Source organism: Salmo trutta, chromosome 20, assembly GCF_901001165.1.
Source record: "Salmo trutta chromosome 20, fSalTru1.1, whole genome shotgun sequence".
In the NCBI taxonomy this organism is placed as follows: domain Eukaryota; kingdom Metazoa; phylum Chordata; class Actinopteri; order Salmoniformes; family Salmonidae; genus Salmo; species Salmo trutta.
In genome coordinates, this window is record NC_042976.1 from 38,298,472 (window position 1) to 38,323,662 (window position 25,191).

At 40.4% G+C, this 25,191-nt stretch overlaps 1 protein-coding gene across 3 annotated transcripts in view; it reads right to left on the minus strand.

The window, feature by feature from the left end:
* Positions 1-25,191, minus strand: part of stxbp5l (syntaxin binding protein 5L) — a 325,027-nt gene that overhangs the window by 120,855 nt on the left and 178,981 nt on the right. The window contains exons 1-2 of one of the 3 annotated variants that reach the window (XM_029703159.1): positions 22,526-22,664; positions 2,905-3,005 (exon numbers count right to left, since the gene is read on the minus strand). The exons of the other annotated variants lie outside the window; for them this stretch is intronic. The gene's annotated coding sequence lies outside the window, so the exon portion shown is untranslated. Of the gene's footprint in view, positions 1-2,904; positions 3,006-22,525; positions 22,665-25,191 lie in introns of those variants that run through there. 3 annotated transcript variants of the gene reach the window in all.

Sequence of the window (25,191 nt, forward strand, 5' to 3'; positions counted from 1 at the left end):
GTATAACAGAACTCATTTGGCAGGCCAAAACATGAGAAGATTCTGTTCAGGAAGTACCCTGTCTGACCATTTCTTCCCCTTCTTGATTCTCTCTATCCATTACAAAGGATCTCTGCTGTTACGTGACACTTCCTACGGCTTCCATGGGCCCTCAGAGCCCGGGAAAAAGCTGAATGACGTAATTCAAAGCCCTGGCTGAAACACACGAGCGCTTTTGCTAAGTGGTCTATCAGAGGACAAAGGGCTTCATGCTCGTGCCCGAGTCGACCCCGTGATTTATTTTCTTTTGGCTGTTTACCTAATTGCAGATTCCCGGTCGGAATATTATCGCTTTTTTACGAGAAAAATGGCATAAAAATTGATTTTAAACAGCGGTTGACATGCTTCGAAGTACAGTAATGAAATATTTAGAAATCTTTTGTCACGAAATGCGCCATACGCGCGACCCTTATTTACCATTCGGATAGTGTCTAGAACGCACGAACAAAACGTCGCTGATGGAACATAACTATGGATTATTTTGGACCAAACCTACATTTGTTATTGAAGTAGAAGTCCTGGGAGTGCATTCTGACGAAGAACATCAAAGATAATCAAACTTTTCTAATAGTAAATCTGATTTTGGTGAGTGCTAAACTTGGTGGGTGTCTAAATAGCTAGCCCTGTGATGCCGGGCTATCTACTGAGAATATTGTAAAATGTGCTTTCACCGAAAAGCTATTTTAAAATCGGACATATCGAGTGCATAGAGGAGTTCTGTATCTATAATTCTTAAAATAATTGTTATGTTTTTTGTGAACGTTTATCGTGAGTAATTTAGTAAATTCACCGGAGGTTTGCGGGGGGTATGCTAGTTCTGAACGTCACATGCTAATGTAAAAAAGCTGGTTTTTGATATAAATATGAACTTGATTGAACAAAACATGCATGCATTGTATAACATAATGTCCTAGGGTTGTCATCTGATGAAGATCATCAAAGGTTAGTGCTGCATTTAGCTGTCTTCTGGGTTTTTGTGACATTATATGCTAGCTTGAAAAATGGGTGTCTGATTATTTCTGGCTGGGTACTCTGCTGACATAATCTAATGTTATGCTTTCGCTGTAAAGCCTTTTTGAAATCGGACAGTGTGGTTAGATTAACGAGAGTCTTGTCTTTAAAATGCTGTAAAATAGTCATATGTTTGAAAAATGGAAGTTTTCGGATTTTAGAGGAATTTGTATTTCGCGCCACGCCCATCATTGGATATTGGAGCAGGTGTTCCGCTAGCAGAACATCTAGATGTAAGAGGTTTTAACGCACTTGAATTATTATACTCAAGTAGGCTGTTACCTTTTTAGAGAATGACATTACAGAATTTTCAATTCCATATGTGAAAACATTACTATTGGAATAAGCTAACACCACCTTTTCACGTGTGTCGAATACCACTATTTCACCACCACATGTGAACTTGCAATTTTACATGCGAAAGTTAGATATTTGTACGTGTGAATTTTTATTACATGTGAAAATGCAAATTAGATGTACACTAGAACGGTTTTGCAATTCCACATTTGAAAGTTTTTAACATGCATTTCATGTAACTGCATTTCACATGTGAGGTAAAAACATGTTTTTCTACTCATGTGAAAAGGTGGAGTTAACATATGAACTCTAAACATCTATTTCACATATGACAATTGTGATTTTCACATGTGAAAATGCTAATTGTATGTTTTTTTAAGGGAACACATGCAGAAAACTCCTATAATGAAAGCTTTACAACACTATCATTCATGACTTCTTAGATGGGTCTTCAAAGGTTAGGACATTTTTCATTGTCACAGAAAAAATATATATTTATGAGTCGAAATGGGAAAGACCTTCAAAATATCTTCCCAAAGGATCTCTCTGTTTCTCACTTTTTCAAATATTCACACAGGAAGACCTCCACAACACACAAAAACAGATCCTTCCAAAGCATTCCTTTCTCTCTCTCTTCTTCAAGCACTCAAACAATATGTACAAAGTGTTTGAATTAGCTTTTTTCTGTTTCATAGCACCTAAAGATTGCCCCACAGGACAAGAGAGTCGTGAGATAGACCAGTTAATAACATTGTAGTATCGGCTGTTTTGATCATTTAGGATGTTTTCAAACTTTGCTCCAATATTTTATTGGTGTCTGCATACAATTTACTGAAGAAAGAGAAACAAAAATAGATGGAGGCCATAAAACTTTAGACATTTTACAAAACTACAAAATATCAGATTTCAGAACAGAATAGAGTCTTTGACCCAAATATTTTTCCTGAATTACCCCTTCATAAGCCTGTTATGGCTAGGGTAATATTGGGTGAGACGAACCAGGTTTTAATCCCTGCTAGGGTGTTACTCACTTCCGCCATTCACTACAGTATCTATGACTGATTCTTCCCTATGCCCTATCCACCTCTATTGCCTGGAAGGCTTAAGGGAGGATGAATGAACCCTTTTAGCCAGACTCTGCACAAACTCCACCATGCTCCCACATTCTGCACAGCATACACCTACACAATACATCTGTCATATTCAGGGCAGACAGGGCCATGCAGAAAATGTGTGAATGGCTCACCCAGAGCGTTTTGAAAGATGAGGAAATGTTGATGTTTGCAACATTCAGCATTGTGGTGAATGCTTTTACTGAACTCTGAGTATAGTTTGGGAACTTTGACGGTGAACCTTGGGACATGTAGATTTATTCTGTCTAACTTGAATTCATTTGGGCATACTCTGGCCTTGAAGTAGAATCCATCTCATCGAGCCACAAGATGTCAAACAGAAAAGATGCATGCCTTTATGCAAGGTCCTGTGTGTGTGTCTGTGTTTGTGTGTGTGTGTGTGTATATGTTTGTGTGTGTGTGTTACCGCACGTAGAGTACTTACCTCTCCCTGTTGAATTTAAGCGAGTGCAGAATGGCTGGGCGTCTCTGGCGAAGGTTCCACAGGTGTAGCGTGTCGTCTGCACATGCCGTAACCAGCGCCCCCTGGAGGTGAGACAAACAACCAGAACACAGACAGTCAGTACACTTGATTGGGGACAATTCAGGAAGTAAACAGAAATAATAACTAAGTTATGGAAAACATTTATTTTATATTTTTTTATGACTTCTCAATAAACTGAAAAGTAGACACTATTTATTTCAAAAAAAAATTCAATTTCTGAATTTTAAATACAAATCACTTCCTGAATGAACTGCCTTCAATTTGACCCCAACCCTGGTACACTGACTCCATCATTACTATGCTGATCACTGCTATGTAAACCGTGAACTAATGCAGCTCATAATGAACTCTGATTCTCGAACATACCCCTGAGCAACTGCATATTCCTGCCAAGGAACGGTACTTATAATAACTGCAAATCAGTTTCAAAAGGTGGGAGGAAGACTGAACCCTTATGGAAAAACAACATGAATTTCAAATGTAAACATGTAATCTCATGTGATCACATGTGATTTAACTAAGCTAATGTGAAAACATGTGGCAACTTGTTAAGCAACATGTGACACGTGAAACAACATGTAATAACACAAAACTACACGTGACTAACATATCTATCAGAATATGATTTTATGTGAAATTAATGTGCAATAAATGTGACAACATGGGGATGCAAAATTTCAACATGTGATAACATGAAACTACACGTGACAACATTTGAGCACATAAGAAAACCCAGGTGTCAAATGTCATTTTGAATATTTTACTTTTAAAGACATAATTGACATTAATAACATTTAAATAGTCATGGTCCCCTGGATGTTTCGGTCTAGTTACAGTCAAAATATGGTAAATCTACAAGTATACTGAACAAAAATATATGAATGCAACATGTAAAGTGTTGGTCCCATGTTTCATTATCTGAAATAAAAGGTCACAGAAATGTTCCACATGCCAAACAAGCTTATTTCTTTCAAATTCTGTGCACAAATTTGTTAGTGAGCATTTCTCCTTTGCCAAGATAATCCATCCACTTGACAGGTGTGGCATATCAAGAAGCTGATTAAACAGCATGATCATTACACAGGTGCACCTTGTGCTGGGGACAATAAAAGGTCACTCTAAAATGTGCAGTTGTCACACAACACAATGCCACAGATGTCTCTAGTTTTGAAGGAGCATGCAATTGGCATGCTGACTGCAGGAATGTCCACCAGAGCTGTTGCCAGATAATTGAATGTTAATTTCTCTACCATAAGCCGTTTTAGAGAATTTGGAGGTACATCCAACCGGCCTCACAACCGCAGACGACCTATAACCACACCAGACCAGGACTTCCACATCCAGCTTCTTCACCTGCAGGATCATCTGAGACCAGCCACTCAGACAGCTGATGAAACTGTGGGTTTGCACAACCAAAGAATCTCTGCACAAACTGTCAGAACCGTCTTAGGGAAGCTCATCTGCGTGCTCGTCGTCCTCACCAGAGTCTTGACTTGACAGCTGTTCGACGGCGTAACCGTCTTCAGTTGGAAAATGCTCACCTTCGATGGCCACAGGCATGCTGGAGAAGTGTGTTCTTCACGGATGAATCCCAGTTTCAATTGTACTGTACAAGGTAGATGGTGTTGTGTGGGCGAGCGGTTTGTTGATGTCAACTTTGTGAACAGAGTGACCCATAGTGGCTGTGGGGTTATGGTACAGTATGGGCAGGCATAAGCTACGGACAACAAACATAATTGCATTTTATCTATGGCAATTTCAATGCACAGAGAGACATTGACGAGATCCTGAGGCCCAGTGTCGTGCCATTCATCCACAGCCATCACCTTATGTTTCAGCATGATAATGCATGGCCCCATGGCCCCAAGGATCTGTAACCAATTTCTGGAGGCTGAAAATGTCCCAATTCTTCCACATGCCATCCATTGAGCATGTTTGGGATGCTCTGGATGAACATGTATGACAGCGTGTTCCAGTTCCCACCAATATCCCGCAACTTCGTGCAGCCATTAAAGGAGCGGTACAACATTCCGCAGGCCACAATCAGCCTGATCAACTCTATGCGAAGGAGATGTGTTGGGTTGTATGAGGCAAATGTTGGTCACACCAGATACTGACTGGTTTTCTGATCCCGGCCCCTAAAAAAAAAGGTATCTTTGAAGAAGAGATGCATATCTCTATTCACAGTCAATTGAAATCAATAGATTAGGGCCTTTTGAATTTATTTCAATTGACTGATTTCCTTATGAGCGATAAGACAGTAAAATCTTTGAAATTGTTGCATGTTGCATTTATATTTTTGTTCAGTGTAGTTACTGTATGTTTATAGATGAATTCAGGTGTTAATGTTAAAGGACAGTATGCTGCTATACTTAGGACTCGACCTCACAACTCAACCTCACAACAGATTGGGAATAATACATTTCTGCACTTTGCTAAAGTTACAGTATAAATAAATATATAAAACAACATGAAGGTGTTATTTCTATAACATTACAGTATACTGCTATATAAGAATCTTGTATAATTGTTTACTGTGACCACACTTGGGGCTTAAATGGGATTTGAACTCATAAGCTCTTGGTTGCTACCCAATATTTTGAAAATAAGGTACCATCACTGGGCTTTGATAGGTGGTGGCAATATACTGGTGGGTCTCATTAGCATATCTGAGGGGCGTGGTCAAATATATGTGTACAACCGTTAGTGGAAGTGTTGTAGCTGTTTAAGTGTTTGATGGTTATGCTAATGCAGGGAGAGAACCTTTTCTTTGATACTGTCTTTCAGTAAACTTCATAAGAGAATGTGTCAGTAATGAGCTAAAGTGTGAAGAGGTTATTGTGCATATTCCAGTAACTTAACGGAAACTTGTTGTCAGAAGTTACTGGAAACTAATTGTCAGTAAGTTCATGTAAAAGTCACAATAACTTAGTTAATGTTGTCTGTTCATAAACATTAAGCTTGTACACTCAGTTCTCCAGCCCTAATATACACTGACTGTACAAAACATTAGGAACACATTCCTAATAGTTGCCCTCAGAACAGCCTCAACTACTCTACAAGGTGTCGAAAGCGTTCCACAGGGATGCTGACCCATGTTGACTCAAATGCTTCCCACAGTTGTGTCAAGTTGGCTGAATGTCCTTTGGGTGGTGGACCATTCTTGATACACACAGGACATTTTTGAGTGTGAAAAACCCAGCCGTGTTGCAGTTCTTGACAGACTCAAACCAGTGCGCCTGACACCTACCACCAAACCCCGTTCAAAGGCACTTAAATATTCCATGTCTCAATTGTCTCAAGGCTTAAAAATCCTTTGTTAACCTGTCTCCACCCCTTCATCTACACTGATTGAAGTGGATTTAACAAGTGACATCAATAAGGGATAATAGCTTTCACCTGGTCAGTCTGTGATGGAAAGAGCAAGCGTTCCAAATTATTTGTACCCTCAGTGCATATATAAATATATATAAACATATACACACAGTGCATTCTGAAAGCATTCAGACCCCTTGACTTTATCCTCATTTTGATACGTTACAGCCTTATTCTAAAATTGATTAAGTAATGATTTTCCCCACATCAATCGGCACTCAATACACCATGATGACAAAGCGAAAACTTTTTTTATTTTTTTGTAAATGTATTAAACATAAAAAACATAAATACCTTATTTACATTAGTATTCAGAAACTTTACTCAGTACTTTGTTGAAGAACCTTTGGCAGTGATTACAGCCTCGAGTCTTCTTGGGTATAACGCTACCAGCTTGGCACCCCTGTATTTGGGGAGTTTATCCCATTTTTCTCTGCAGGTCCTCTCAAGCTCTGTCGGGTTGGATGTGGAGCATCGCTATATATATTTATTTATTTATTTATTTATTTATTTATCAGTGTATTAGACACCAAAGCATCCAAATATATTTCATTTTTTAGCTAGTCACCATGCAATTGTAATACTCACTTTCCTACCAGACCTTCAGGTCAGTGAGTGTGATGCATTAGGTAGAGTAAGTGTGAATTTCACAATAACCCACTTGTAACTAATTGACAGTAAGCTATTGAAAATTGAACGTTAACTTCTCGTGAACCAGGTTCTACTGGAAAATGCACGTTAACCTTTTAACAGTGTCACACATTCTGACAAAGATTGCATAACAAACAATGTCAAAAGCCTTGCTCAACCTTGTTCAACATAATGATAAAAGCACTTAAACTGTATTTCCACTGACAGTTGGCACAAATACTAAATATTTAGACCATGCTACAAAATATGCTAATGAGCCCCCACCAGCACATTTTCCCCACCTACATTTCAAAGTGCAGTAATGGTTGCATCTAATGGCTGCGTTTGTTACCAAGTGAGAAGTGGGAATTTACAACTGGGAAAAATCAGCTTGAACAACCCTCCAACTGGTAATTTGTAGTGGGAAATGTGTCTATCATCCCTGAGCTTCAACTTCTCCCACATGACATCACCGACTAATGAAATTAGGTCAATAACTGTATTTTTTCGGCAGTTAACTGGAACGACAAAACATTATGCTAAAACGCAATCTATTAATATGGCTTTTGAACTCTATACATTTTTGACAAGCATGATAACTGTACTTTTAGTTCATGGTTGACACAGCTTGTTGGCCATTAGTCAATTGATGGTTCACAATGGTTTCAAAGCACGTTAATGCATCCAACAGGTATTTACGACTTCACAACTGGTAAATTCCCACCTCCCTCATGGTTAAGAATGCAGCTTGATATTCATATATTGGGGAGATTATTTTCTTCCTTATACTAGATCAACCACACATATACCCTAAAAGGTACCAATCAGAACCATGTGAGTTCCTATGTACACCTCTAAAAGGTACCTAATGTGTACCTTTGACCTTGTTGTACATCAGGGAACAACACTGTACTGTAACCTTACTCTTATTTTTCAGAGTGTGTGGAGATACTGTATGCTCTTGGTAACAAACAACCATCTGGTGGGACTGCTGAAACATTAATACATTCCGACCATAAGGTTGAAAGTTCAAATCCTCAGAGTATTTATGCACACTATCAGATCTGTGCTGGCGGACAACCGCATGGCGGTTGTTTTGTCAGAGGTGGAATTGCATTTGAGCTGTCAAATCCACAAGCGTCTCCTGGCATTATGCCAGCGGTATCAATGCACCAAGTCTGGACCCAACAGGACCATAAACAGCTTCTACCCCCAAGCCATATGACTACTAAATAGTTAAACAAATAACTATGTAAGTCAGTTAAGAACAAATTATTATTTTCAATGACGGCCTAGGAACAGTGGGTTAACTGCCTTGTTCAGGGGCAGAACGACAAATTTTTACCTTGTCAGCTCGGGGATTCAATCTAGCAAACTTTCGGTTACTGGCCCAACACTCTAAACACTAGGCTACCTGCCGCCCCAAATAAATACCCGGACTATCTGTATTGACCCTCTTTGCACTAACTCTTTTGACTCATCACATACCCTTCAGCAACTGTTTATTATCTATCCTGATGCCTAGTGTGGTGGAAGAATCAGAATTAGCTCGGTAACATAGATAATTAAGATGTCTTATCTGCATAATGCGCTTATATGATTGAACTGTTGAACTCTTGTTATTAGAATGTATCCCTTCGGACTCTGGTGTTGGCAGTTGCACTTCCTCCCTCATATGGGCCTCAGTCACCTGGGGCCCAGAGAGGGGAGAGGTCAGGCTTGTCTATCACATGTCCCTGTTGCTATGCAGAATATCAGAAAGAGAAGAGGACAGGAGGGAACATTGTCTTCATATGTAGATATGTATCTTTACCTATTACAAACCATGTGGGGAACCAATTACTTGTCTCCACAATGTCTATGCGCCAGTCACTCCCTCCTTCGGCCTTGGGGGAGATAAGGTCAGAGACAGGATGTGTGGGATAGTGTCTGGAATCATTGTATGTCATCTTTTGTGTTGCACCTATCCTGGGATAGTGTATCTTAGAGGCTCACTCCCCTCAGTGAGCTCGTCCAGGCGTGTGGTCAAGGACATGGGTTTTACTTGAGATAAGGGTATCTGGAGTTGACAATTGATTTATGCCATAGAATGAGTTGGTGTTTCTGTGCTGTGAAGTACCAGGGACGGGCAGGGCCGTGCCTTAGGGGCCAAACTCTGTACAATAAGAACAGTCTTCATAGCAAATGCTATCTGGCTGGGGGAATACTCATTTATCATATATCAAATCCTAACCTTGTGATCCATTCCACACATCTGTTGTTTGTCATTTAGACTAAAGGGGTGTATCTTTGCTATAAAAGGTGTTTGTATTCTTTGTCTCAGGGCTCTCAACGAATCATCTAAGTGTGGTTTGTCGAACAGCAATCGTTATTGCAGAGCACTCACATCATTCACTTCTGTCTGTGGTGTGACCTACTTTCCTTATTAAGTGAATAAAGATTTAGTTTAAGCATAACTCTGACTTGTGTGATAAGTTTGTCTCTTCATTTGATACCAAAGAAATTAACCACCACACTAGTCACTTTACCCTTACCTATATGTACATATCTACCTCAATTACCTTGTACTTAGCCTTCCCTGTAGCTCAGTTGGTAGAGCATGGTGTTTGCAACACCAGGGTTGTGGGTTCGATTCCCACGGGGGGCCACCACAGAAAAAAAAATGTATGAAAATGTATGCATTCACTACTGTAAGTCGCTCTGGATAAGAGCGTCTGCTAAATGACTAAAATGTAAAAATGTAAAATGTACTTCTGCACATTGACTCGGTAACGGTACCCCATGTGTATAGCCAAGTTATCGTTACTCACTGTGTATTTATTCCTTGTGTTATAATTTTGCAATATTTTTTCCTCTGCATTGTATTTCACTGTTAGTCTACACCTGTTTTTTTACTAAGCATGTGACACACACAATTGTATTTTATTTTAATTTACCTGAAGTGGAAATTGCCTTTGGCTTTATGGAGGATCATTAAGTTAAATCCCATGCAGCCTTGTTTACAAGTTCGAACATTGGATTGTGATATGTAATCTACACCTCAATAAGGCTGATAGAAATCCTCTAACGCGAGTAGAACGATGTGGATTCATGACAATGACTAAACGATTAGCCGCTCACCGATTTGACAGCTCTCATGTCCCTGCTACACTACAGCCATCGGGCATCCGGCATTGTCATCCACCATCAGCCATTGAGGGAACGCTTCCTCTGAAGTCAATGCAAGCTGCTATACTGACCATGTGGCGTCATGTCCAATGGCAAGCTCAAGAATGGTTGACACGCGCTTTCATTCTATTTTGTGAATGGAAATAATGAGAAAAAAAGATTTCAGTTGTTTTTCTGGTGTAACAGGTACAATGTCACATTAAACTCCAGCTATGCAGGTGTCGGCTATTGCATGTTTATGCTTGATCTGATTGAATCTAGGCCTTAATGTCAAGTATCCCTGAGCACTGCTACTTTTTATTTGGTGGTGTCAGATATTCGCACAATTATTGACTTGATTCCGGGTAACTTTTAGTAAAGTGCAGAAATGCATTCTTGCTAATAAATCTCTGGCCAATTTCTGTCATGGCCACAGACCTGGTGGCAAAGCAGCAAATTCAGGTTGCTGTTATTTAAGAGACTGTCATTTAAAATCTCAGGTGTGGTTGTGTCCCAAGTGTGCTAACCAATGAGGAGGTCAATTCCATTTATGTTCCAGTCAGTTCAGAAAGTAAACCAAATATTCCGGTATTGAAAATATAAAAATTTGAATTTCTGTGTACTACTTCCTGAATACAATTTGTTGTTGTATATTTATTGACAAATAAATACAGTTCAGCTGTAGAAATACCTTAAAAGGAGTTTCCACTATTTTCACTGCAACTCAGTAGCTGGTAACTTACTATTAAAAAAATACAGGAAAGGTTTGTAATAGCTTGTGCAATAAGCGCAATTGAAAGTGAGGATTTTTCACGTGGAAAATCACATGAAAACGTGTTTTTGGAACACTTCACATTTGACATTTCACACGTGAAAACGTGTTTTGGAACACTACAAAGGAGAAATTGTGTAGTTGTCTAATGTTTTGATGTTACTCCTGAATCATACTGATGAATACAGTATAATAGTTTTTTCTTTAGTATATTTTTTTAACAAAGCTGAGATTTACTTTGAAGTCCAAAGTGTAGAAACGGAGGGGAAATCAGTTACTGACACAGACATGGTAGCGTAGCAAGAATATCGGAATTAAATAAACCAAGAGGTTGTGAGATCAAATCCCAGGTAAGAACATGTTGAATAATAAATACTGAATAAATACGCATCCACAATGTAGTCATGTATGTTAAAGTGAGTCAAATATAAGTTGAAAATAAATGCGCTGTGTATGTATAGTTGAAGTCGGAAGTTTACATACACCTTAGCCAAATACATTTAAACTCAGTTTTTCACAATTCCTGACATTTAATTCTAGTAAAAATTCCCTGTCTTAGGTCAGTTAGGATCACCATTTATTTAAAGAATGTGAAATGTCCGAAAAATAGTAGAGAGAATTATTTATTTCAGCTTTTATTTCTTTCATCACATTCCCAGTGGGTCAGAAGTTTACATACACTCAATTAGTATTTGGTAGCATTGCCTTTAAATTATTTAACTTGGGTCAAACGTTTCAGGTAGCCTTCCACAAGCTTCCCACAATAAGTTAGGTGAATTTTGGCCCATTCGTCCTGACAGAGCTGGTGTAACTGAGTCAGGTTTGTAGGCCTCCTTGCTCGCACACGCTTTTTCAGTTCTGCCCAGAAATTTTCTATGGGATTGAGGTCAGGGCTTTGTGATGGCCACTCCAATACCTTGACTTTGTTTTCCTTAAGCCTTTCTGCCACAACTTTGGAAGACCCTTTTGCGACCAAGCTTTAACTTCCTGACTGATGTCTTGAGATGTTGCTTCAATATATCCACATAATTTTCCTGCCTCATGATGCTATCTATTTTGTGAAGTGCACCAGTCCCTCCTGCAGCAAAGCACCCCCACAACATGATGCTGCCACCCCCGTGCTTCACGGTTGGGATGGTGTTCTTCGGCTTACAAGCCTCCCCCTGTTTCCTGAAAACATAGCGATGGTCATTATGGCCAAACAGTTCTATTTTTGTTTCATCAGACCAGAGGACATTTCTCCAAAAAGTACAATCTTTGTCCCCATGTGCAGTTGCAAACCGTAGTCTGGCTTTTTATGGCGGTTTTGGAGCAGTGGCTTCTTCCTTGCTGAGCGGCCTTTCATGTTATGTCGAGATAGGACTTGTTTTACAGTGGATATAGATACTTTTGTACCTGTTTTCTCCAGTATCTTTACAAGGTCCTTTGCTGTTGTTCTGGGAGTGATTTTCACTTTTCGCACCAAAGTACGTTCATCTCTAGGAGACAGAACGCGTCTCTTTCCTGAGCGGTATGAAGGCTGCGTGGTCCCATGGTGTTTATACTTGCGTACTATTGTTTGTACAGATGAACGTGGTACATTCAGGCGTTTGGAAATTGCTCCCAAGAATGAACCAGACTTGTGGAGGTCTACAATTCTTTTTCTGAGATCTTGGCTGATTTCTTTTGATTTTCCCATGATATCAAGCAAAGAGGCACTGAGTATGAAGGTAGGCCTTGAAATACATCCACAGGTACACCTCAAATTGACTCAAATGATGTCAATTAGCCTATCAGAAGCTTCTAAAGCCATGACATAATTTTCTGGAATTTTCCAAGCTTTTTATAGGCACAGTCAACTTAGTGTATGTAAACTTCTGACCCACTCAAATTATGATACAGTGAATTATAAGTGAAATAATCTGTCTGTAAACAATTGTTGGAAAAATTACTTGTGTCATGCACAAAGTAGATGTCCTAACCGACTTGCCAAAACTATAGTTTGTTAGCAAGAAATTTGTGGAGTGGTTGAAATACGAGTTTTAATGACTCCAACCTAAGTGTATGTAAACTTCCGACTTCAACTGTATCATAACAACTCATTTTTGCTTGCAGGGCATCACCTGTGAAGTCTCGACAATGTGAATCCACATGTGAAAGTTATGTGATCACATGAAAATCCACATGTGAAGTGTTCCAAAAACACATGGTTTCAGATGATTTCACATGTGGAAATGTCACGTGAAATCATGTGATTTTTCCATAAGGGAAGTGGAGAAAGAGAGAGATCTTTTCTTCTAGCCATGGTAGCCAAAAAAATGGGCAACTGTGCATTTTAATACATGACCCGAAGCATGATGAGATGTTAATTGCTTAATTAATTCAGGAACCGCAGCTGTGTGGAAGCACCTGCTTTCAATTTCAATTTCAATCCCTCATTTACCCAAGTGTTTCCTTTATTTTGGCAGTTCCCTGTATGTGTGTGGGTGTGAATATGCATTGTAAAGCGTATGTGTCTGTATGTGTGAATGCATGTGTTGACAGTAAGCCTAATCAGCGGTCATGCCCAAGTACAGCGAGTAGACACCACCAGAATGCATCTGTATAAGTCTCTGGAGACAGGAGCTGCATGTGCAGAAACATACAGGTGAGAAATGAGGTCCCAAGACACAGAGGCTGACATTTACTCCTTGGAAATGCAGGCCTATGACAGAGAATCATTATTTGTGTGTGTACTACGTGTGCACACACACGGACAAACCAAAAATCGCACACAGGCAGCGCACGCACGCACGCACACACACACACACACACACACACACACACACACACACACACACACACACACACACACACACACACACACACACACACACACACACACACACACACACACACACACACACACACACACACACACATTGGGGCCATAGTTCAGACCTGTGAGAGTGAGTGAACGGGACACAATGACTTGGTCCCAAATGGCACCCTATTCCCCATGTAGTGCATTACCTTTGACTGGGGCCCATAGGCTGCCATTTGGGACGCAGAAAATGAGAACTGAGAGGAGAGGGGTCTCTCCCTTACTCGCTGTCATTTTTCACTGAGGGGATGTTGAATGAGGTGTTGAATCAGACTTGTTCCTATAGCACTGTGGATGTCTGTGTCTGAACTAGCATTAGCATACTCTGAAGTAAACGATGACCTGAATATGGTGGATGTTTTAAAAAAAAGATGCATTTAATGTCTGAGAAACATATTGTAAAGAGAGTCAAGGAACTACAGAGCTCCAGGAGGCTGTCCAACAGGATGTATAGTGTCATTTTTATGAAATAAGTCATCTCTTGTAGACAGACGCACGTAACATAAATGGTAGCAATGTCTGTCAACAGACTGTGGATTTGTGACGACTAATGAGGAACTTTGTTCCGGTATGCTGATTTTCCGTCAATGATAATTTGGACAAAGCACGATCTCACAGGTGCCCATATCTTTCGAATTCCGTTTACGTTTAGGGGGTGGAGACTTCACAAGTCATGTTAGTATCTTTCTCTTAACATCTCCCCTCAGAATTTAACCGAGCATCTGACACAATTATGCAAGATTTTAGTTCTGAGTTTCCGAGATTATGAAATATATTTAATTTCTTTCCTCTCTGTGTGAAGGGGGATTATGAGTGAGTGATTACATGAATTCCCAGTACGGTGCAGTAACTGGTGCTGTGGGAAGGCTGCGGGGAGGATGGGACCCAGGGGAACCACGGGGGGATTAGCTCCAGATTAAGGGCTCAATCATGGTAGGAAATTACTCCACATCTCATAGAACATCATATCCCCATGGAACATGCATACAGGCACTAATCCACTGAGATTCCCATCTGGGTAAACATCTTTTCATGAATGTCTTCAGTTGTATTCTGGGACTGTGTGTGTGTGTGTGTGTGTGTGTGTGTGTGTGTGTGTGTGTGTGTGTGTGCGCGTCTTCTATATGCATGTATATCTCCCTGTTTTCAATGTCAGGTACATCATGTTCTACCCAATTAGCTGAAGCGCTAGTTTGAGGTGCTCTGGTTTGGAATACCAATGATTTTAACATTTTGGAGCTAAGTGAAAGTGTTCTTCTAACTAAGCAGTATACTCTTAGAAAGCAGCAGATACCCATAGACTTCCAGTCATTACGCTAACGCTAGTTAGTATCGTCTCAGGAAACTACCTCCAACTTCCTTCATACCGGACACAGAGACATAATGATATCCACGAGTTCATCTGACTCAGGAAAAGTAGATCAAGGGGCCCCATTGCCAAAATCCTGTAGTATCCCTTTAAATGTGAGAGCTCAACCCTTGCTGTGTATCTTCCTGGTTCCTCCTCCATCTCAGTTAAAAACATGGCAGCTACTTCATAACACCATATTAGCATATGAGGGATAGGAGGTTGGTATAAACCACAATAAATTAATCTCCACAAAATAATTAAGCAGCCTGGAAAATAATGAACGATATAATTGCTTGTGTTTTTCCACCCTCTGTCTGTTTTGGTGTCAGTGAACTCTTATCCTGTTTCAGTGAGCTCTGGTTTTGTTGGCTGGCTAATAGCATTAACTTGGATATGCTCAACTAATCCATGTCAAATTTGACTGATGGAGTACACAGCGATGATTAGCTAGCACCTTCAGGAGATTAAGAGATCTGATATCGCCCTTCATTCTGTTTGCTTCACTGCCTCTCTCACGTTCTCTCACTCTCACAATCAAATCAAATCAAAACCAAATCAAAGTTTAGCATATGTTATAGTGGATGCAGAAAAATGCTTATGTTACTAGCTCCTAACAGTGCAGTAAAATGTCAAACAAGTACACAAATAATAAAAAAGTATAAATAAAAAACATATAATCTTGAAATGTCAGAACGAATCTAAGTAATCCAAATACAATCTATACGTATATACATCTCTTTCTCTCGCTCTTTCTGTCCTCAATTGTTCGCTCTCAAACTTCCTCTGTGTCTAGCAGGGTTGCAATCCTTTGTGTGCGCTTGTCAATCACGATCCTGTCACCCAGGCTAGTAGACAGAAGGGAGACAGCGCGCTTATTGTGTTTACAGAAACATGCTCTCTGTCGCCTTTCTTCAAAGACATGCAACAGAGCGCAGGAACGAAACGAGGATGCTATGAGTTGCAAGGGGGGGGATAAAGGGGAGGAGAGCAGCAATTAATGAACCACAGGTTCAGAGATACTGTGTAAAGTCATAAATAGCACTCACCTCATTTATTTACACCACATTGTTAGAGAGGACTGCATTTGTATGTGTTCAGGTAAAACCAAGCCATAAAACTGTCAGCCAATAGCTGTTTGCACATTCATCCATATAATGCCTGTTCTGCTCCTCTAAAATGTCATTATTTCCTGGTCAGAAGTTAATATCCTTGATCTCCCCAGGTGGCTGTTTACCTGGATGCTCTGCTTCACTTGTGTCCTCTAGAGCACTCTACTCTACTCCAGCTCCCCCTGAAACCCAACAGTCTGGTCTACAGATGCCCTGACAACCTCTCTTACAGTACTATCCATATTAAAAAGAACTATTCTAATAATATATGCCATTTAGCAGACACTTTTATCCAAAGCAACTTCAGTCATGCACTTCAAATATGGGTGATCATGGGAATCAAAGTTACTATCGTGGCGTAGGAAACGCTATGCTTTACCAACTGAGCTACAGAGGACCCTCTGATCCGCCGAGCCCATTTACTAATCAGATGTATAATTCATGGAACAAATCATTCACATTATCAAACAAACAATCTAATTAGCCTTTAGTCGCACTCTGACATAAAGAGCAAGCCTTTGTCCTCTGGAGTGAATAAGTCCAGCTTTATGGGATCAAACCTGAACAGGGACACTGTGGCTATAATTATGAGAGGTGACCCAATGCAAAGCTGAATGACAGCAGAGGTGAATGACAGCAGGGCTCTGGCATGCAACAAAATCAGGGCAATAACAAGGGCATGGGCATATTAATAAAGAGTGAAAATAATATCCATGTTGGTCCACCACACCAACAATACAGCATCCCCAAGTACCATGACCCAGTGTCTGAGTTTGCTGAGAGCTGTATTTGAATGTAAAGTAGCTGGGCTCTCATTAACCAGAGGCTTATTATTGACTGGGTGTGTGAGGGAGGCAGAGGCATGCAGGTCAGGAGTGGCCCTCCAGGGCCCCAGCAGCTAATCAGCCTGTTGAATGTCAAGGGGCTGCTAGCTGGGCTGTATGTGTGTCTAACATCAGTATTCCATACTAGACAACCCACACACCACCGCATCAGAGTCATCAGAACTGTGTCAAGATCAGTGCTGTGAGTCACTGGAGGATAAGAGAGGTCAGTGTTTTTCCCTGTGAGCGTAGAATATAATAATATAAGCCATTTAGCAGAAGCTTTTATCCAAAGCAACTTGTGCATATATTTGAAGTATGCTTGGCCCCAGGAATCGAACCCACAATACTGGCGTCGCAAGCGCCATGCTCTGCCAACTGAGCAACACAAGAGTGCAGTGTGAGAGTTTGAGTCGGAGAGAGACAGAGAAAATTAAAGTCCATATCCGCCTTCAGAAAATATTCACACCCCTTGACCTTTTCCACATTTTGTTGTGTTACAGCCTGAATTTAAAATGGATTACATTTAGATTTTGTGTCACTGGCCTACACACAATATCCCATAATGTCAAAGTGGAAATATGTTTTTAGAAATGTCTACAAATTAATAAAAAAATGAAAAGCTGAAATGTCTTGAGTCAATAAGTATTCAACCCCTTTGTTATGACAAGCCTAAATAACTTCAGGAGTAAACATGTGCTTAACAAGTCACATAATAAGTTGCATGGACTTGTGTCTAATAATAATTGTGTCTAACATGATTTTTGAATGACTACCTCATCTCTGTACCCTACACATTCAATTATCTGTAAGGTCCTTCAGTTGAGCAACGCATCTCAAACACAGGTCCAACCACAAAGACAAGGAAGGTTTTCCAATGCCTCACAGAGAAATGCACCTATTGGTAGATGGGGAGGAAAAAGCATACATTGAAAATCCCTTTCAACATGGTGAAGTTATGTATTACACTTTGGATGGTGTATCAACACACCCAGGAACTACAAAGATATAGACATCCAGAAACCACTCAGGGTATTTCACCATGAGGCCAATAGTGACTTTATAACAGTTAGAGTTTAATGGCTATTATAGCAGAAAACGGAGGATGGATCAACAACATTGTAGTTACTCCACAATACTATCCTAAATGACATAGTTAAACGAAGGAAGCCTGTACAGAATACAAATGGTCTTCCCTGTGGCTCAGTTGGTAGAGCATGGTGTTTGCAACGCCAGCATGGTGTGTGCAACGCCAGGGTTGTGGGTTTGATTCCCACGGGGGAACAGTACAAAAAAAAATGCATGAAAAGAAATGTATGAAATGTATGCACTCACTACTGTAAGTAGCTCTGGATAAGAGCGTCTGCTAAATGACGAAAATGTAAATATTCCAAAACATGCATCCTGTTTGCAATAAGGCACTTAAGTAAAACTTCAAAAAATGTGGCAGAAAATTAACTTTATGTCCGGAATACAAAGCGTTATGTTTGGGGCGAATCCAACACAGCACATCAATGAGTACCACTCTTAATATTTTCAAGCATTGTGGTGGCTGCATCATGTTATGGGTGTGCTTGTCATTGGCAAGGACAAGTGAGTTTTTTGGGGATGAAAATAAATGGAATTGTCACGTCCTGACCCTAGTAAGATGTCATTTTCTATAGTAGAGTAGGTCAGGGCGTGACAAGGGGTGTTTTGTCTATGCTTTCTATTTCTATGTTTTGTTCTAGTATTCTATTTTTATGTTGGAGGTTTTTGGGATGATCTCCAATTAGAGGCAGCTGGTTCGCGTTCTCTCTAATTGGAGATCATATTTATGTTGGGGTTTTTTCTAGTGTGTTTGTGGGCAGTTGTATTCTGTTTAGTTGTGTTCTGTGTGGTCTTCAGTACCTGACAGAACTGTTAGCTGATCGTTTTCTCTTTGTTATTTTCTTTAGTGTTCCGAGTTTAAATAAACAGTAATTATGAGCACTCAACACGCTGCACCTTAGTCCCCTCTATACGACAGCCATTACAGGAATAGAGCTAAGCACAGGCAAAATACTATAGGAAAACCTGGCTCTGTCTGCTTTCCAACAGACTATGGGAGACAAGTTCACCTTTCAGCAGAACAATAGCCTAAAACACCTGGCCAAATATACACTGGAGTTGCTTACCAAGATGACATTCAATGTTCCTGAGTGTCCTAGTTACAGTTTTGAGTTAAATTGACTTGAGAATCTATGGCAAGACATGAAAATGGCTGTCTAGCAATGATCAACAATCAACTTGACAAAACTTGAAGAGTTTTAAAAATATTGTACAATTCAGGTGTGCAAAGCTTTTAAAGACTCACAGCTGTAATCGCGCCAAAGCTAATTCTAACATGTACTGACCCAGGGGTGTGAATACTTAAATGAGATATTTTGTCACGTCTTTCATAGGTAATGGACCAAGGCGCAGCGGGTTGAGTGCTCATATTTCACTTTTATTGAACACTAAAACAGGAAAACGTACGAACGAACAGGATGCAGGCTAAACACAAAGCTATGCAACTACAACTACCCACAATACCCCCATACAAAACAACCCCTATACATAGGACCTTCAATCAGAGGCAACGAGGAACAGCTGTCTCCAATTGAAGGTCAAATCAATAAACTGAACATAGACATAAACAACCTAGAACTAACATAGAACACACTAACCTAGAACCTAAACCTAAAACCCCGGTACACTCTAAACCAACACCCCTCTACATAAACACATAGCCCAATAAACCCCGAAACACTCTAAACAAATACCCCTTCTACATAAACACATAGCCCAATAAACCCCAAAACACTCTAAACAAATACCCCCTGCCACATCCTGACCAAACTACAATAACAAATAAGCTCTTTACTGGTCAGGACGTGACATATTTCTGTATTTAAATGAGATATTTCTGTGTTTTCAACTTGTCATCATGGGGTATTGTGTGTAGATGGGTGAGAGAAAACATATATTCAATCCATTTTGAATTCAGGCTGTAACACAACATGTTTAATAAGTCAAGGGGTATGAATACTTTCTAAAGCACTGTATTTGTGTACATGTCTGTGTCAATGTACGGTACACAGTATTATATGTGTGGAACTAGTTTACACATACAAGAAAATGTGATTATCAGACATTGATTTGATGTGTGGAGTATACAGTACATCAGAATTTTTTTACATTGGTTTTGAATAAAACATTCTGCTCTGCTTTCGATAGTTGTGTTTTCATCAGTACACCAAACTATGGGGGTTTGAAATAATTTCACTATTCGATTAGCATCATTAATATTTGACGGATATTCTAAATACTTGTGTTTTTTTTGTTACTTACGTTTTTAATCTGATCACTACTGTGTAAGGGAGAGAGGCTGGAGCTCTATTGCCAAACTAGCTAGGCTTTGAGGCCACATGCTGCACTTTCTCCCCAACCCCATTCAGATAAAACAACAGCCTATCTGTTGGTAGCCTACTAAACTCAACTCTACGATTGACGGTGGAGTTGAGTGGCGACTAGTGTGGGCGGACTGTAGCTCGTAAATCGTGGAGTTGAGTTGAGTCGTCTAACCCGTTGGTTGCTCGATGTAGCCTAATCCTTTTTATTTCACTAACTTTTAATTCTGTCCTTTTATTCCATGTTTTGTGAACTCTCACTCCACTCACTACTGCTGCTTTGATTGGCCAACATAAACAACAAGCTACACACGTACCGGTCGGCTACTGGCCTTTTTAAGGGCTTTTCATGGAGTGCAAGTGATAAACACTACATTGAGAAGTTAGTTGTTTTATTAAATTAATAATTTGACATGTCATGATATCCTTGTCTGAAACAATGTCACATGGATATTTTAATTTCATTTAGAAAAATACATTTCGGTGGTAGAATATGCCTTAAATTCATATTTTCTTCCTCACAAAAGCCAATACTCACAAGTATTTGAATACTAATGTTTGTTTTGGATATTTGAACATTCAAATAACCACGCACATCCCTACACTACACATAGTGATTATATTATCCACATTCTGAAGGGAAAATATGCTTCTTGCTTCACATGAATGGGTATGAAAAGAGCCAACTCTAACATCTATCAATATCTCTCCTCTCTCTCTCTCTCTCCCTGTCTTTCTCTCCTTTCCCTCTCTGTACCTCTTCCCTCTCTTTCCTATATCACACTCTCCCTCCACACAGGATAAAGACATTAATGACCCCCTTCCTTCCTTCTTGTCACAGTAATTAGCCACCCCATCACACACATGAAGAACTACTACACTGCTGCAGCTGTGCTTACCCCCCCACCCCACCACACACACACACCCAATTACTAAGGGGGGCGTATTACGGAAAGTGACAGTGAGTGGAGGGAGACGAACTCGTGATGCTCGTAGTCGAAGTCTGCTACTCAGACCACTGAGCCACCACAGTTCAAAATGCTCTAGCTCGCCGTGAGAATACTTGATGGTAATAGCCAGTTGTTTTTTAATTATTTTGTTTTAAGAATTTATTTTGTTTTATTTTGTTTTAAGAATGAATGCCTAAACTGTTAACCTTTCAGTTCTTTTTTCTGTTTTAACCCTGTAACCACGCGGAATTAACCCTGTAACTGCGCAGAATTAATGTGTCAAAAACAGACGTTCATCCCACAATACGGCGAATTTGGAAGGGAAACGATGGGATCTTGTTGGAGCGAGAGTGTGTGGGTTGAGAGAGGAGAGATGTCAAGAGGTCATAGCCAATGACAGCCATGTTCCAGCAGCCTTCCTCTCTGCAGGACCCTCCATCTCGCCCCACTCATCCACCCCTCCCATCTCCCCCACCCATCTACCTCTCCACCCGTCCACAAACCCCATCTCCCTCCCCACCCATCCACCCCTCATAAAGCCCCATCTTCTCCCACCAAACACCCCTCCATATCCCCCATCTCCCACCCCCCATCCATCTCCCCCGCTCCACACCCCTCATAGTTGCTAAATAACAGCGCTACCATTAGTCATAACCATCCTAAAAGAGTGTCGAGTCAAGGTTTGAAATCAATAGGGAGTCTGTGAACTGTGAATGTATCTGCCCAGAACAAGATTTAGAACAGAGCTAAATTCAAAGTATGAAGAGGAATGGTAGAACTCTTAGCTTCTATTACAGATGATGTGTTCTCAGATGGGTGAACTGGAGATGCACTTCATGTTTGTTGGCCATATTGCCTTCACCCATACTATATTTTCAGATGAGAGGCAAGGAGAAGAGGCCTGTCGACCAGTGTTTTCCATTTTTGTTGTAGCCCAGGACAAGCACACCTGAATCAACGTGTCAACTAATCATCAAGCCCTCAATGAGTTGAATCGGGTGAGTTTGTCAAGGGTAACAACATAAATGTGTGTTGTTGGGGATACTCGAGGACTGGAAATGGGAAACACTGCTTGTAGACTACTGAGAAGATTGTTATATGAAGGTACCAGGGAGGGAATCTTACCTTGAATAGAATATAATTAGTCTTACCTCGTTGATGAGGAACTGTAGCTGGAGGACAGCGGCTCCACTTTCATGCTGGCTATAGCAGTCCACACCAGGCCGTCCCAGGCTGATGACATCACAGAGTCAAGGAAGCAACCAGGAAGTAGAATGCATTGGCATAGCACAGGACAATGTCTAGCGCACACACACACATTTGCACACACACACACACATTTGCACACACACACACACTTGCACGCATTGGCAGACACAGAAAAATACACACACACAGTAGGATGCATTGGCATAGGACAGGACCATGTCTAGCACCGACTGTATGAGCAGGATAAACATGAAAAAACACTGAACGAACCAGTGGAGACTCCTCAGAGGAGGAAGGGGAGGACCATCCTCCTCAGTGAATTCAATAAAAATAAAAACAGTGAAACGTTTAAAAAGTTACCCTTTTAGATAAAACTATACTAAATATATTCACGTCACCAAATAATTGTTTTGCAATGAAGGTCTACAGTAGCCTCAACAGCACTCTGTAGGGTAGCACAATGGTGTAGCTGGAGGACAGCTAGTTTCCGTTCTCCTCTTGGTACATTGACTTCAATATAAATCCTAGGAGGCTCATGGTTCTCACCCCCTTCCATAGAATTACACCGTAATTATGACACTTCCGGAGGACGTCCTGTTACCTATCAGAGGTCTGGCAACATGAACTGAAATGTTGTCCACCCAATCAAAGGATAAGAAAATCAATCTAATACTGAAAGGATAAGATACAGCTAGCTTGAATGGCCGTGCATCAAATGTGGTGAGTTGTTGACTCAAAGAGAGAAAGACAATAGTTGAACCATTTTGAACAAATTCATTTCTTCAAAATAAAGGAGAAGCAAGAGAGAGAGAGCTAGCTAGATTTGTTATATCTTTTCACTTTCACTGAGCTAGCAAATGCAGCTAGCTAGTTTAGCCTACTCAAACACCCGGCTGAAACAGAGAGAGATGCTATTTTAGCTAGCTGGCTATGGCTATCACAACACCGTAACTCTTACAAGTCAAGGTAAGCTTTAGTTTTATGAATTTATCGCAACTGTGGCCCGCCGGTGTAAATGCTTGCTGACTGTCACCTGCACTGCATGATTGTAGCGAGTTTACTAACGCGGTTAGTTCTAAGTAGTATGTTAACGTATGACGTTAGCTAATATGGTGACCACAACAATCTAGGCTGTGTGTAGCGGTTATTGGTTATGATATGAAGGTTTGGCTTGGAAAGATGTTTTCCTGGTCACAGACAGCTGATGTGTTGTGCACTGAAGTCCACAAGTGAAGGGAAAAGGTGAGACGAGGAGAGCATATAGATGCGAATAGGAATATACGAGCAAAGTGATCATGCTGTTTGTATGTGGCTGCTATGAAAGAGTGTGCAGGCAAGAGTGTGCAAGGCGTATTAAATGTGTCACTGTCTGCCACCTTTATCACTCTAAGTTTTCTCCCGACCTGTGTGCGCCTACGTTCTAAACTTCATTCATAGACTAGGTTGTAGCAACCTCATGATGGGTACAGGGAAAATTAGAGAATCATGTAGTAGCCTAAACCTATCGACGTTACTCTGAGCAGGTGAGAGCGGAATAAGAATGACAGTCATCCAATAGGCTGTAGTAGAAATAAGGACATGCTCATTAAAAAATATATAGTCCTCCCTCATCTGAAACGGCACCGACCGCCAGTGGAACAGCTGAATATTTAGAAATTATATAACAGTCGTAGGCTGCAGGGCAGGACACTGAAAACATTATTCTCCTGGTTAGGTGTAATAAAATATGGAATGAAATGAACTCTCTAGGTCAGTAACATTCCTTTATTAACACTGAATTCCGGAGTGAAGTGAATCAAGTACATTAGTAGTCTTGTAAAGCCACACTTACACCCATTCTGTCATCTCTGTCCCCAGATAATATGCCTAACCTTCCAGAGTAGCCTCTCTTAAACAACGAGTCACATGATTGGAGAAACAGGAGGGTGGAGTGTGTGTGGGGGGGGGGGGTGAATTCAGACAGCTTTCCTACTGGGCACGGATTTCAGTTTAACGTTTAGTTTTGACTTACATTTGGTTTGAGTTTTCAACTAACGGGAATCAACGTGAACGAACACAACATTTTTTATTTGGATTTAGGTTCAAAGTTGGGTGAAAAAAAGACAAAATTCCCTTATGTTGATGACTTTTGCAAATCCAACCAGTTTTCCACATTGATTCAACGTCATCACAATTGTATATTTTTTTAATGATGATTCACTCAGTTTTTGCCCAGTGGGTTGTTATTGTTGTGGAAGTTCTCTCTCTGTGTCAAAAAGAACATGCCGAGGGATGGAGTAATGAAGGGACCCCAAGAGAGGATATCAGGTCACTTTGAGACACACAGTGGCCTGCATCCCAAATTGCGCCCTATTCTCTATTTAGCGGTGGGGATGGACATAACATTTATATCTCTATAAGAATCAATCTCCAGAGCAATTATATCTCCAGAACAATTATATCTCAAAGCAAAGCAAATGATAGCCAAAAACAATTTCCCACATCCCAGTGGAAACCAAAGTGCTATTTGATTATGTTTGTTTCTACACAAATCCCCCCTCATACACACACTAATGAACGATGCCAACCCAACCAGTGTTCAGCCAGTACAGTATGTTTGATGCCCTGC